We start from the raw sequence: 15321 nt of genomic DNA, 5'->3' as shown, positions 1-15321 counted from the left end.
TTCAGCCAGAATCGCCTGACTTACTTCGACTACATTCCATTACTTTCTTCTTACTGTTATTAATGTTCTTTGTATAACTTATTTTCAAGACACTGTCCATTCCACGAAACTAATCTCTCCAAGTCCTTTTTCGTCTCTGAGAATATTACAGTATTATCGGCAACTTGCAAAAACGTTTGCAGAATATCTGAGTCGGTAAAAACTGGGACAAGGTTGTAATTATTGAACTTAAAATTAAGAAAACAGACAAGCCATAAAAAGCATCTGCTCCGTGATTTGCAAAGTATTCACCAAATTGGTAGCAGTCCTATAAAATAACAATTTGAAAAACTTGTTTTTAGAGAAGGGTATAACCACCTGAAAAAAAGCACAAAAAGAATGAGCAAGAAGCAAAATGAAATTATAAGGCTGAGGGGATGGTGATTATAATATGGTGTCAAATTTACAAAGAACTTGGCAGTATTAGCCCACTTCTCACTACGACATTACACCAGCTCTGTCCTGGGAGCATGAACTTACTCGGTTGGGAAAGGGGTCATAAGGACGTTGTATACTCTCCTGACGCAGGTTGGCCCAGAACTTGTAGCTAGTCCTTCATACTGGCACTGAGGCGAAGTTATGTCCGAGCTGGTCCCATATGCGTTCTGTTGGAGACAGAGTTGAGAAGCTTGCTCGCCGTAAGAGTACCTCAAAATCATGCAGAAAGTCCATAGAGACACGTGCCTGACGTGCCTGTGTAGTTGAACACTGTTCTGTTGAAAAATGTTGTCTTGGCTTTGAAATTTTGTATACTTACAGACTTTATCCATACGTTTTACACAAAACATTATTATTCATTGTATCAGTATATTCTTGTTTTATAGAGCTCTAATACGTTATCGAACAGGAAATCACTCTTCTAAATAGTCATAGAGGTCTTATAATGCGTTAAATAAAACACTTAGAGGATTATCTAACTGTTTGAAAACATCGTTCGATATTCTGAATCGTTTGTGAAATATTATTCGTGCCCTCATTACGCTTGAAACCACATGTACTCGCATTTCACTTTTTTTCACAACTGTTATCTTTTCGGTGGACGCTCCATATACGCTACATTTTGTTTCACAACCAATATCATATCTTTCCTTGACTTGACGTTTTATCATGTATAAAACTAGCTGTTTTTGTGTCAGTGTATTTGTATAAGTTTCTCGGGTTGGCAGCTGGTGGACCGACTACACTCGATTTCTTGCTATCGAAACTACACAGGCCGGCTTTGGCCCTGTGGTACGTAATTCTAATGCGTCGAGTCGAAATTAAACTTATCAGAAAAACATCAGTAAAATGCATACAACCTGAAGTTCCTGTATCCACCAATGAACATGTTCTGTTTGACGGATGCCTAAGTATTCTACTGGATGCTCTAAAATTTTACAGACATTGTAATAACAGCGTACACATATTTCCTGAAGGAGGGCACCATTTTAAGCTGGCTGCTTGGGCGATTGAAATCCGCAATGTAGTGCAATAACTGCGTGATTATTTTTGTTGAATGAGCGTTTACAAGAAAGAAAGAAACCGCCATGGGCGGTGAACAGAGAAAATTGTGTTCCCAAACAAGAAAATTGTGAACGAATACGAGGAAAACTTCGCCAAAAACACATAAGCCACAACAAAATATATCGAGAAACCTAATAACAAGACTCATAACAGGTTCACAACAACAATGTGCGTTGTATTTATCCAGATTTGTGGCTGAAGTGACAAAATTTAGAAAAATATACTTCCTCACTGAAGATTCCACAGTCCGCTGTGAAACTGGTTTGGATGAAGAAAAACATAAAACTACGTTTTCCGAGAAGGCGAACATTGTTTATCATGTCTGATGCAAGTTCATGCATCGAGCTTAAAAGCCGCGTTAATAACTATGTGTTCTACTATTGAGTATGCAATATTAGCATTATCTAATGATATGTGTGCTACCTTCTCCATTCCAGTTTCCCTCCTCTATTTTTTTTTCAGTGTCCTCAATGAATAGTCATCACTGAAAATTTTAATAGATTTTTGGCATATAGTACAAGGGAGCTGCTTAGACGACGAATGTCCTTATCCAACAACATAATAACATGTTACCGTGCTTCAGGCATTCAGCCGCTGCTTTTGTGGAATGATAAGTTTCTGGCAACTCAATTAACTATTTTTTCATGACGAAATGGAGTATCAAATATGGATAAAAATAAAAATGATCGAAATACTACATTCTAAAAGTACATGTCGGGTTACTACAGGATTAAGGTGACGAACGAACCAAATTCTATACGAAGTCAAAAAATATAAGTGGATTGCCTACCATGTTAGTGCTTAGTAATTTTTGGGATAATGCTTAGTTACGAGAACTCTCAGATCATCCAGACTGTACAGTAATATTTTTGATAAGCACTGTATAAAATTAATTAAATACTGCTTGCATATAAGCTGGAGGCATTTCGAATAGCCGATTTAAAATAAAATGTGGCTATTCAATGAGGCTTTTAGTTATGCTCACGATTCATACGCACATTTTTAAGTCGAAAATAAACAGCAAAACGAGGCAAGCTCTGCAATTTTAGTATCCACTATAGTTGCAATTATATCAGGAAATACGCATTAATGGATGTACTACTGTCTTCCTCGTTGCAGGCACAGGTTTCGACAGTTCTTTTGTCGGTCTTTCGCGTTCCGTCCTTACATGTGTGTGCTGTCACGTCACGTAGGTAACTTTGAGATACGTGTGGACCGTAAAAGCAATACGTATCACAAACGTAAAGGTGTAATCTTCCTTTCTTTTTAATTCTTGCCTCTGAGCCAGGTTTCTTGTATATCCATCAGTAAGGTAGGTGCTTTGGATTTATGTCATCCAGCCATTTGATAGATTCCTGGCATAACTAAATGGGGCCGGTGGCACGATGTAGATATGTTTTGGTTGAAGGTTGCAGACCGAGATGTTCATATATGTCTTTTTTGATGTGAACTTCCCTCTGAAGTCTGCTCTGATGCAGCACCCCACACAATTCTACCCTGTGCACCCGTTCATCTCTGCATAACGATTACAACGTACACCCACTTGAAGCTTCTGACTGTTATCAACCTTAACTCACAGTCTACAATTCGTAGCCTCCAAAATTCCCTCCATAACCAAATTCATGTCTAAAGTAATGTGTCCTATAAAGCATGCCTTGTTTTAGTCAAGTCGTGCCATAGTGCTCTTTTCTCATATTTACATACAGAACCTCTTCATTAGTTACCGGTATTCAGTCTGTCCATCTAACATTCCGCATTCTTCTGTGACATCACATCTGAAAGGCTTCCCATATTTCCTTGTCTATACTGCTTAACATCCAAGCGTCACTTCCACATGTGGCTACATTCCACACGAATTATTTCAGTAAAGAGTTCCTAACACTTCAATTTCCTTTTACTATCACTCTGCATTTTTTATTTTCCCCACTATGTCCATGGTCAGGGGTTTTGCTGCCCAAAACTCGAAACTACCCTACAAAAGTGAGTGTATCGTTTCCTATTCCAGTTCTCTAAATTTTATTACATTCCATTAACATCGTTGCACGTTTGTAGATGTTCATTCAATAACCAGTATTCAAGGTACTATCCATTCTGTTCAAATTGTCTTCCAAGTCCTTTTCTGTCCCTGACAGAACTGCAATGTCACTAGTAAAAATTCTAGTCGTTATTTCTACTCGCTGAACATTAATATCTTTTCTAAAATTCTGTTTGACTTCGTTTACTTCTTTTTCAGCGTAAAGACTTAATAATATCAGTGTCGGGCTAAAAACATTCCTCACTTTCTTCTCAAGTGCTGCCTCCCTTGCATGCCTTTCCACTCTTACTGCTGCAGTTTCATTTATGTACAAATACTAGATAACCTTTCGCTCCCTATTTTGGAAGAGTTTATTTCAGTTAATGTTTTCAAAAGCTTTCTTTAAATGTACAAACTGTGTAGTTCCAGTGTGGGGCTGCTGCATTTTTTCCCCTTGATCCCTAAGCAATATTTGTGGATCGAATAGCCGGCCGCGGTGGTCTAGCGGTTCAGGCGCTCAGTTCGGAACCGCGGGACTGCTACGGTCGCAGGTTCGAATCCTGCCTCGGGCATGGATGTGTGTGATGTCCTTAGGTTAGTTAGGTTTAAGTAGTTCTATGTTCTAGGTGACTGATGACCTCAGAAGTTAAGTCGCATAGTGCTCAGAGCCATTTGAACCATTTGGATCGAATATAGAGTACCTGGATTCTAGTACCAAGTAGGTATTAATCAAATACAGGGTGTTTTTTTTTCAATCGTGTTCAAACTCTAGCGACTGATCGATGAGAGGACACGAAAGAAAAAAGTTCTAATGCACGTCTGTCTGGAAATGCATGGTTTCCATGCTTGAGACCATTTATTCGATCATACTTTGTTACAGCGACTGCGGTCTAATGCGCGCTGTTCCATGCAGCCACAGTTACAGTATGTATCGGAAATGATTTCCATGTGCCTCAACGCATGCGTGGACTCACCGTAGCATGTTCTGCCGCACACGTTCACATCGGCGATGCTGCATCCAATCAGTGTCAAAGGCAGCATGAATACGCTGCTCCAGTATCTCCACGTATAGAATGGACTCTGGATACGCGATACGTTTGAGATGGTCCCATAACAGGAAATCACACGGGTTGAGTCCAGGCCATGCAACTGGACTCCCTCGTCTGATCCATCGACCAGGCAAGACACGACTGAGATTCGTCCGGACCTTAACGGCGAAGTGGGCTGGAGCACCATCATGTAGCAGCCACATAACCCTTCGAATCATCAATGCCACTTCTTCCAGCGGGGGAGGCAAAGTCACCCGCAACAAACGCTGATAGTTCCCGCTTGTTAGGCGACGCGGAAGGAAGACTGGTACAAAAATACGGTCACTAACTGCCCCGGTCTACACATCCCAGCTGCACCGTTGCTAATGGTTCGCTGTCACCATACCATGGGGGTTCTGCAAACTATCTCACAGATGACTGTTATGAAAGCTGAAGATACTACTCCACGTAAACATGGCATCATCTGTGAATAGGACGGATAACACAAATCCTGGAGTCGTGGTTGCCTGGCGAAGAAACTGGTGACAAAACTGCTCCCAATGGTGAAAGTCTGTCTCTAGTAAGCAATGCACACGCTGTAAGTGATATGGGTACTAATGATTGTCATGAAGAATGTTCCACACGGTCGTACTGGCGGGCCAACTGCCTGGTACTGACACGGTGGTCGCCTTCCACAGTGTTAATCATACACTCCTGGAAATTGAAATAAGAACACCGTGAATTCATTGTCTCAGGAAGGGGAAACTTTATTGACACATTCCTGGGGTCAGATACATCACATGATCACACTGACAGAACCACAGGCACATAGACACAGGCAACAGAGCATGCACAATATCGGCACTAGTACAGTGTATATCCACCTTTCGCAGCAATGCAGGCTACTATTCTCCCATGGAGACGATCGTAGAGATGCTGGATGTAGTCCTGTGGAACGGCTTGCCATGCCATTTCCACCTGGCGCCTCAGTTGGACCAGCGTTCGTCCTGGATGTGCAGACCGCGTGAGACGACGCTTCATCCAGTCCCAAACATGCTCAATGGGGGACAGATCCGGAGATCTTGCTGGCCAGGGTAGTTGACTTACACCTTCTAGAGCACGTTGGGTGGCACGGGATACATGCGGACGTGCATTGTCCTGTTGGAACAGCAAGTTCCCTTGCCGGTCTAGGAATGGTAGAACGATGGGTTCGATGACGGTTTGGATGTACCGTGCACTATTCAGTGTCCCCTCGACGATCACCAGAGGTGTACGGCCAGTGTAGGAGATCGCTCCCCACACCATGATGCCGGGTGTTGGCCCTGTGTGCCTCGGTCGTATGCAGTCCTGATTGTGGCGCTCACCTGCACGGCGCCAAACACGCATACGACCATCATTGGCACCAAGGCAGAAGCGACTCTCATCGCTGAAGACGACACGTCTCCATTCGTCCCTCCATTCACGCCTGTCGCGACACCACTGGAGGCGGGCTGCACTATGTTGGGGCGTGAGCGGAAGACGGCCTAACGGTGTGCGGGACCGTAGCCCAGCTTCATGGAGACGGTTGCAAATGGTCCTCTCCGATACCCCAGGAGCAACAGTGTCCCAAATTTGCTGGGAAGTGGCTGTGCGGTCTCCTACGGCACTGCGTAGGATCCTACGGTCTTGGCGTGCATCCGTGCGTCGCTGCGGTCCGGTCCCAGGTCGACGGGCACGTGCACCTTCCGCCGACCACTGGCGACAACATCGATGTACTGTGGAGACCTCACGCCCCACGTGTTGAGCAATTCGGCGGTACGTCCACCCGGCCTCCCGCATGCCCACTATACGCCCTCGCTCAAAGTCCGTCAACTGCACATACGGTTCACGTCCACGCTGTCGCGGCATGCTACCAGTGTTAAAGACTGCGATGGAGCTCCGTATGCCACGGCAAACTGGCTGACACTGACGGCGGCGGTGCACAAATGCTGCGCAGCTAGCGCCATTCGACGGCCAACACCGCGGTTCCTGGTGTGTCCGCTGTGCCGTGCGTGTGATCATTGCTTGTACAGCCCTCTCGCAGTGTCCGGAGCAAGTATGGTGGGTCTGACACACCGGTGTCAATGTGTTCTTTTTTCCATTTCCAGGAGTGTATTTTACTCCAAGTCTGGTGTCCAAACATTTCAGGTATTTTCTTCATGATTTCCTGCTTCATGAAACTAACCTGTCTCAGACAAACGGAGAAACACTGTTGCAAATATTGAATGCTGTGGTTGTTGTCGGTGGGGATATGTATCTTAATAAAACCTTGCTGTCCGTCGCCCGATGTCATTTGCCTTTCCGTAAGTAAACACTATGGCGGCAAGCTGTCGGTTCGAATACGGAACCACTGTGTACAACGCGGTATCATATCCACTACAAGGTGAGTCAAAAGAGGAGTGAATCGGACACAACATTACCTATTACTATGGCAGGAGAGGGCGCTAGGGCATGACGCATTAGGAACACTACCACCCTCTAGGAAGAAACCGTGCACACTGCAACTGTGACTGTATTGTACCTCAGGCTCTGTAACGAAGTATGATCGAATAAATGGTCTCTAGCAAGGAAACTTTGCATATCCCGACGTACGTTCATCAGACCTACTTTGTTCCGTACCCTCTCATCTATCAATCCCTAGAGTTTGTGCACTGTATATACAATCACGTTGACGACTCTGGATTAGCTGCTTAATTAGCTGCATCTTTATAGACGCCATTAACAATATATATTTACTATATTAACAGTTTCGGCAGCCAGTTACAAGCTGTTAGTTTTTGAGTTTACGTTCTCCTTCATTTCTGTCATGAGATTAATAATTATTGCCATAAACATAGTTATTCTGCTTTTATTATAAACCAACGTAAGGTCCTGCAAGATTTCTCAATGATTCTCCATGTATTTCTGGGCGGAATGTTAGTGGCACACACTTTAGTGTCTCCGGTCCTCCGCTGCATTGCTTTAAAATGTTCCTTGCATTCTGTTCTCGTCGGAGTTGTTTGCGAGTGGATACCTTCACGTCCACATCAGAGCACTAGAATACTTAATGTACACGTAACATACAGATTTGTTTGTATTATTTACTTAACATAACAGAGTCATTGCTGATTTTGAAACTGACAGCGTTTTTTATCAGACGTCAAAACCTGCCTTACACGACATGTCTATAATTTGTTGTTGGCGGTGGTATGTGGCTCGAAACATTCATGACAATGTGGTCGAAATTTTGTGCTGTGAAAGCCGCAATGTAGCAAGCCAAAATGCTTGAAAAGTGCGCAAGGAAATGGAACTCATACGCTTCTTAAGAGAAAAATTGTCTCTTTGACGTGTTAATTTTGTTCCCTTTAAACATGATCAGAAGTAAGTATGTGGTCACAGTTTTGGTAGAACTTAGAACTGAACTTGAAGTGCATACCTTTCAATTTCTGCCAGATGGAACATTACGGTATTATTACAACTCACTCACCCATTGCCCTCGTACAGTTTGCAATGTACTGAATAAGTTTGCGCACTGGTTGGCACACTGGACACGCATTCGGGTTGACAGCGGTTTTAATTCCCTTCCAGCCATCCAGATTTAGATTTCCCATGATTCCCCACAACAGCTTAAGGCTGCTAGAATGACACCCTTGAAATGGTACTTCCAAGTTTCTCCCCATCCTTCATAATCCGAACTTGTGCTCTGTCTCTAATGACCTCATTGTAGACGAGACGTTAAACTCTTAACATTCCTTTTTAATTTACCGTGTAAACAGTAGCTGGTTGCTGACTGATTTCTTCAAATACATTACACCTCTTCGAGCACAAGAACTGCTTCATAGCCAAATTTTTTATTGACAAGGTCTTCACTCAGGAGAGATTTCACAGCCTTCTGTTCTGAAGACAAAATTTTTGACGTAATACAGGATGAACCGGAATTCCACATGCGGATATTTGATATTGGTTCAGGAACATTTTTAAGAAGGTCTCCAGGTGTTTCAGAAGTATTATGTCTTTGTGATTATTTCTGTTTTTTACTCCAATTACCTGTTACCGTCACAACAGTAAAAAGCCTGTAATAAGCAATCATTATAACACGAAAGAATCCGATTTCTTGTGGGCGTCTATGTACAGATGCAAAAATATTGTAATATGTTTTCCGTCGCTGTGCCGATCTTCCATTACGTTCAGTGACCCCTCACCCGAGTTGCATAACGGCCAACTCAAGCAATAACCCTATACATACTGCTCTGAAACACTATTAACGAAAAGTAACAATGTCAGAATAACAAACCCGAGACAGATGGAAGCAGTGCGAGCTTGAGAGCTGAATGGAAGTCTGACAAATAGTGAAGTGGGTACCGGCAAGTGCTTCCAGTGAACGGATCAAGTTTTTTTTTCGGGCAAGACACACAGCGCATATCGTCGACATTTGGACTGTTGTACAGATGTTTTCAATGCAGATACAAAGATAAATGGGTCCAAGAAATGAAACGAAATAAAATTACTCTTTAAAAAGCAACCGGAAACTATACGGCCGGCCGCGGTGGCCGAGCGTTTTTAGGTGCTTCAGTCGGGAATCGCGCGACTAATACAGTCGCAGGTTCGAATCCTGCCTCGGACATGGATGAGTGTGATAGGTTAGTGCTCAGAGCCAACCATTTGAAATTATACGTCTTTACGTCTAAGCTTTTTGTCATGTCACTAGCATCAACGGCCTGTTACCGGCCTTTAGTAATGCGTTTAGAATAACTAAATGCAGATCTTAATGGCTGTGCTATTGTTTGGAGGCTATCCGGATCACGCTATTGCAAGAGCCTGTCCGAAAGTGCGGTGTATTTCACTGAAGAATGTCAAGTGTCTGTGTGACAAGGACGTATTTCCGTAACGAAGTTGAAACGGGTGGCTACGGCGAGGCAAGATGAGAAAACTGGTGTTTCATACAATGATGCTACCTGCCATAGACGTGAATTAGACATTACTGCATTTCTTTTTGTAGGTACTTCACCATGAAAGGAATTTCTCGAAAATAAGTCAAGAAACTGGAGTTCACACCTTAGTGAATGATAATTTACACGTATTACAATTTAGAAGCGCGAATAAGCCTTCAATGGACTTAAAATTATACACATACCAGCTGTAAACTGTTGAGTATACAATTACTCCAATCTCTACGACTATTTTAGCTCTTTACCGCTTAAGGTTCAGCCGCCTCATCATCGTACACGTGTTGCCTTCAGCCATGGGCGTTTGCAGAATTTTTTTCAGGGTGACCAAGTCTCTAAATTTGTCATTTTTTTGTACAAATGAGTTTGTCAGTTTCGAGACATATCGTGCGACAGTAACTATTTTTGACAGGTGACACAAATATACATGAATCGAACGCACATGGCTTTATTTAAACCACATACCAAGTATAGCGTAGCAAAATTAGATTTTTGCTACTCAGTGAATATGCACAGGCAGAACCATGCCGGGCGTTGTTACCACTTGTGAGAACTCTGAAAGCAGAACAGGAGGGCAACATTGAAAAAGTGCTTGAAATTTCTGGAAGCATGAGCTATGAACTTGTGTTACATGTGACACCATAAAGTGTGGAGTGTTTTGTGGAAGTGTGAGGAATATTGATGACGGCCGTACACTTTTACGTCGTAAAGTTTTTGCTATTTTTGGTGTTCAAATATTTCGACATGGCGTATCTAATCGTGCCAGTAAAAGAAATTAAACAGGAATCAAAGGAGGCTAATGAGTTGGAACTAGTTCAGCCAGGTGTTGAAAGAGTAGGACACTATCAGTCAGGTCTAGAGTAAGGAGGACTATATCGAACTGATCTAGAACAAGCAGGTCTAGAGCAAAGTGCGAGCAGTGCTTTCGTAGGATTTCAAAATATATATTAGAACAAATGTTCAGAGGCATAGCTCGAAAAATTTCCGAACTAGGTTTTAAAATTTCCCTTGAACGTAGCCACCTGGATACTTAAATTTCAAATGGACTTTGGTAAATAGACAACAAGATCTCAGGTGTAAAGAAAACGAGTGCAAAATCAAATGACGTTACTTGAAAAGAACTCAATAAGTTAGATACTTTTACCGTGGAAACAAATGTTCAGATGGAGTCAAAGATTTCAAAAAGGAATAAATCGGTTGTAGCACCAAAAAATCGAACTGAACACTGAAATTGAGGAAGTCAGTGAGCTACATGACCATGTAACGGCTATGAATAATAAGGTAAGAAAGCTCTGTGAAAGAGTGGAACAGGTCGAGGACAGGGAACCCACAAGGAATCCAGATGGGGACCAGCAGAACTGAAAATGAATGAAGTGTGATCGGAGCTCAGAGATGATATTTCTGTTGTAGAAGCAAGGTGGAAGGCTGAAGCTGAAAATATAAGTATGCTAAATGTTGGTTACATTTATACTTCGTTAAAACTAAAAAAGTAGAAAAACAAACTGACCATAATATGTTATCTGTACGTAAGGCATTTGTTAACGTTCGTTTCGTGCACAGTAATTACAAGAAGAGGCTTGCTCGACGACTTCCTTTAGTACTGGGTATAACAACTGATTCAACACGCCTGTGAGAAGTTTCCATGGAGTTAAAAAATTCTGCCTGTATATTTTATGCAACTTTGCAAATATTATTTACTTCCTAAAACGATTCAAAAATTATACCTATAAAAGGATTTATTGAGGGAGAAGCATTATCTTGGGCCAACCAGCTCAACTGTTAGAAATTTATGTACACAGAAATGGTAGTAGAGTGTTTGAAGATATAGGCAGACGGTGGCCAGTGTACAATCGGCCACAAAAACCATTTAAACCTAATGAGGGACACAACGACATATTATAGTAAGGATCTCTCCACTGGCAGCCCACAAGGTGAGAGCTGCATCTAGATTTACGTCTACAGGATTACTCTGCAAAGAACAATTAATTCCCTGGCAGAGGGTTCATCTAATCAGCTTCAAGCTATTTCGCTATAATGCCACTTTCGAACAGCAAGTGAGAAAAAACGAGCACTTAAATCTTTCCACGCGACCTCTGATTTTTCTTATTTTATTAGATTATAATTTTTGCATATGTAAAGGTGCGTAAAAAACAGCATTATCGCTATCGGAGGAGAAATTTGGCCACTGAAATTTCGTGAAAAAGTCCTGCCGCAACGAAAAACGCCTTTGATTTAATGACTGTCACCCCAACTTGCCTATCATATCCGTGACACTGTGTCACCTATTTCACCGTAATACACAGCGAGCTGCCTTTATAGGACCTTTTCGGTGTCCTCCGCCAATCCTATCTGATGCAGATCCAGTACCCAACAGTAATACACCAGAACAGGACGGACAAGCGTGCTGTCGGCAGTACCTTTAGTAGTAGTGTTTTGAAAAGATAATGCAGTCTTTGGTTCACTTTCCCTATCATATTATCTATGTGACTGTTCCAATTTAAGTTAATCGTAATTGTAATCCATCAGTATTTAACTGAATTCACAGCCTTTTGTTTTTGTACGGTTTACTGTGCATCCAAAATTTGGAGTTGTTGTCAGTACTCATGTGGATGACTTCATACTTTTCATTATTTGCCGGCCGCGGTGGTCTCGCGGTTCTAGGCGCGCAGTCCGGAACCGTGCGACTGCTACGGTCGCAGGTTCGAATCCTGCCTCGGGCATGGATGTGTGTGATGTCCTTAGGTTAGTTAGGTTTAAGTAGTTCTAAATTCTAGGGGACTAATGACCACAGCAGTTGAGTCCCATAGTGCTCAGAGCCTTTTCATTATTTACAGTCAACTTCCACTTTTCTTGCCGTACTGATGTCTTGTCTAAATCATTCTGCAACTGTTTTTGATCTTTTGACGACTTACAATATAAGATGGCTGCCCAGATTGTGTCCTAAAACATTTACGTAGATTAGGAACAGCAGAGGGCTTGAGGAACGCCAAATATCACTTCTGTTTTATTCGATGTTTTTTCGTCACTGTTATCTTTCTGACAACAAATCACGAATCCAGTTGCATAGCAGAGATGGTACTCCCTAGACAAGTAATTTGTTTAGAAGTCGCATTTGAAGTTCAAATGGTTCAAATGGCTCTGAGCACTATGGGACTTAACATCTGTGGTCATCAGTCCCCTAAAACTTACAACTACTTAAACCTAACTAACCTAAGGACATCACACACATCCATGCCCGAGGCAGGATTTGAACCTGCGACCGTAGCAGTCACGCGGTTCCGGAATGAGCGCCTAGAACCGCTAGACCACCGCGGCCGGCCGCATTTGAGGAAAGGCGTCTAAAGCTTTCTGGAAAACTATAAATATCAGTCACTTTGATATCCCTTGTCGATAGCACTCATTTCTTCGAGGGAATTACGAACTATTTTTGTTTCACAAAAATGATATTTTCCGAATTTGTGTTGACTATTTGCCAATGAACCGTTTCTTTCGACATAATTCGTAATGATGGAACACAGTATGCGTTCCAAAAAGGCTGCTGCACGTCGACGTTAGCAATACAGATCTGTAATCCAGCCAATTACTCCTGTTTCCTTTCTTGAGTGTTGGTGAGACACGTGCAGCTTTGCAATCTTTGGGTATGCATCTTCCGTCGAACGAGCGGTGTATATGACTGCAAAGTATGGAGCTATTGCATCAGCTTACTCTGGAAGGAACCTACTAGGTATACAGCCTTGCCTTTATTAAGTGATTTAAACGCCTTCGCCACACTGAGAATATCTACTTCTAATTTATTCATTTTAGCCATAGTTCTACGTTCGAATTCAGTAATAGTTTCTTAGGCTTATTTAATGAATCAGTTTCGTAAAACCGCATTTAATAACGCTGTTTTAGCGGCACTGTCATCGGTAACGTTACTATTGCCATCGTGCAGTGAAGGTATTGATTGTACCTTTCCATTGGCGTACTTTACATACGAAGAGAATCTCTTTGTATTTTCTGCCAGATTTCGAGACTGAGTTTCGTTGTGCAGACCATTAAAAGCATCTGGCTTTGAAGTCCGCACTAAATTTTGAGTATCATCAAAGCATTTAGAAAGTTGCGCAGCTCTTTGTACTGGGGTTCCTGCTGTGTTTGGGCGGAACCATTCCTGTCTTTTCCAACATCCTTATGTTGGCATAAAGACACCATTACCCGTCACCAGTAACAATACAGGATAGGAATGGTCTTTGTTGTTCACGAGCCAAATGATGACGAACAAACAGAGATACACATATGACGGCCCAATGATTTTTGTGATTTTGGCTTACAGCATGCAATCACCATATACTCCATTGTCGAACCTTCCCTGTAGCATGCAAATATCGCACGTTGGTGCAATGATCACAGTTCATCACAACTACCAGTTCTTGAATAAACTGTGGATCATTGTGGATTAAAGTGTTTAAACGATCATCATCAAACCCTGAAGGTATTTCTAAATGGTGAGACTCACTAATGTCAAAACTATCCTTTTTAAAACGTGAAAGTCATTTTCTTGCCGTTCTCTGACGAGTGATGTTATCCCGTAGACAGCGCAAGTGCTTCTGACTGCCTCCTCTGTTGTCACCCCTCTACTGAATTCAGACAGAAGAGAATATCAGAAATGTTCCTATGCTCCACTTGGTACTCCACTTTCTAGCATCCACAGTTCCACTCACTATCTCCAAATGACAAAATTATAATATGTAAACTCAAATAGCGATAGTGAACTACAAATAAAAGGTGACAATCGACAAATAAACCCATGGCAACCGGAATACCAACATGCAAAACAAAAACGCTACCAACTTATGCGTCAATCTAATACTTAATTTACAAATTAACTTATTACAAAAACAATTACCTTTTTAAGAATCTATATCTTATCAGAAAGCTTACGAGACCACATACTCAGAATACATTTCATATTTTGTCGAATTTGCTAGATCAAATCAATATGGAATTAATAGGGGGGTTCTTCATTGATTTATGCTTTATTTATTCCCATCACGCACGGTGCACCATATGATGCATCATTACAGTTGTAAGTATGTAGTACTTTGGTCTACCAGTAGGTGGCAGGACAATCATTAAACCCTGCACAGTACAGCGCATTTTCTCAGTTGCTGTTATTACATAAACGGACAACATGGAGTATGATCGCCAAAGACAGCACTGGACGGCGTGGTTTCTGTGGAAAGAGGGTGCAAACTCTGCGGATATACACAGGCAAATGATGGCAGTATGTGGAAAGTCTGCACTATCACAAAAAGCCGAGTGCAGCTGGGCGGGTGGCTGGTGACGTGGCCACACGTCAACGGAGAAAGGAGCCGATTTTGGAAGGAAAGTGGCTGTTAACGTTTCAAGGGTGGTAAAGTATATTCAGGTGAATAGGTGCGTCACGTTCACGGAGCTGGAGGCGGCCACAGAACTTGCCAGAAGAACTCTGCACCGCATAGTGCACGAATAATACAGACTCCAAAAATGTGTTAATTGCGTTTCAAAAGAGACTCTGTTTGTAAAATTACTAATACCATTATTACTGCTGGATGTTTGTGCCATTACATTATAATACACTACAATTAAAAAGCCTTTTCCAGATAAAAGGATATGTTGAAATTTAAATTTGTCTAGAGAATTTCAGAATAACTTCTGAGTTCAAATTACCACCACTCAGATGTACGAAAATCAAATATGATGTTCTCACATAAAATAATTCTTACATAAATATTGAAATAGTTCATGAAAACCATCAGCATCTGACCCGTTATGA

Source organism: Schistocerca gregaria, chromosome X, assembly GCF_023897955.1.
Source record: "Schistocerca gregaria isolate iqSchGreg1 chromosome X, iqSchGreg1.2, whole genome shotgun sequence".
Taxonomy (NCBI): domain Eukaryota; kingdom Metazoa; phylum Arthropoda; class Insecta; order Orthoptera; family Acrididae; genus Schistocerca; species Schistocerca gregaria.
This window is presented reverse-complemented; position numbering follows the sequence as displayed.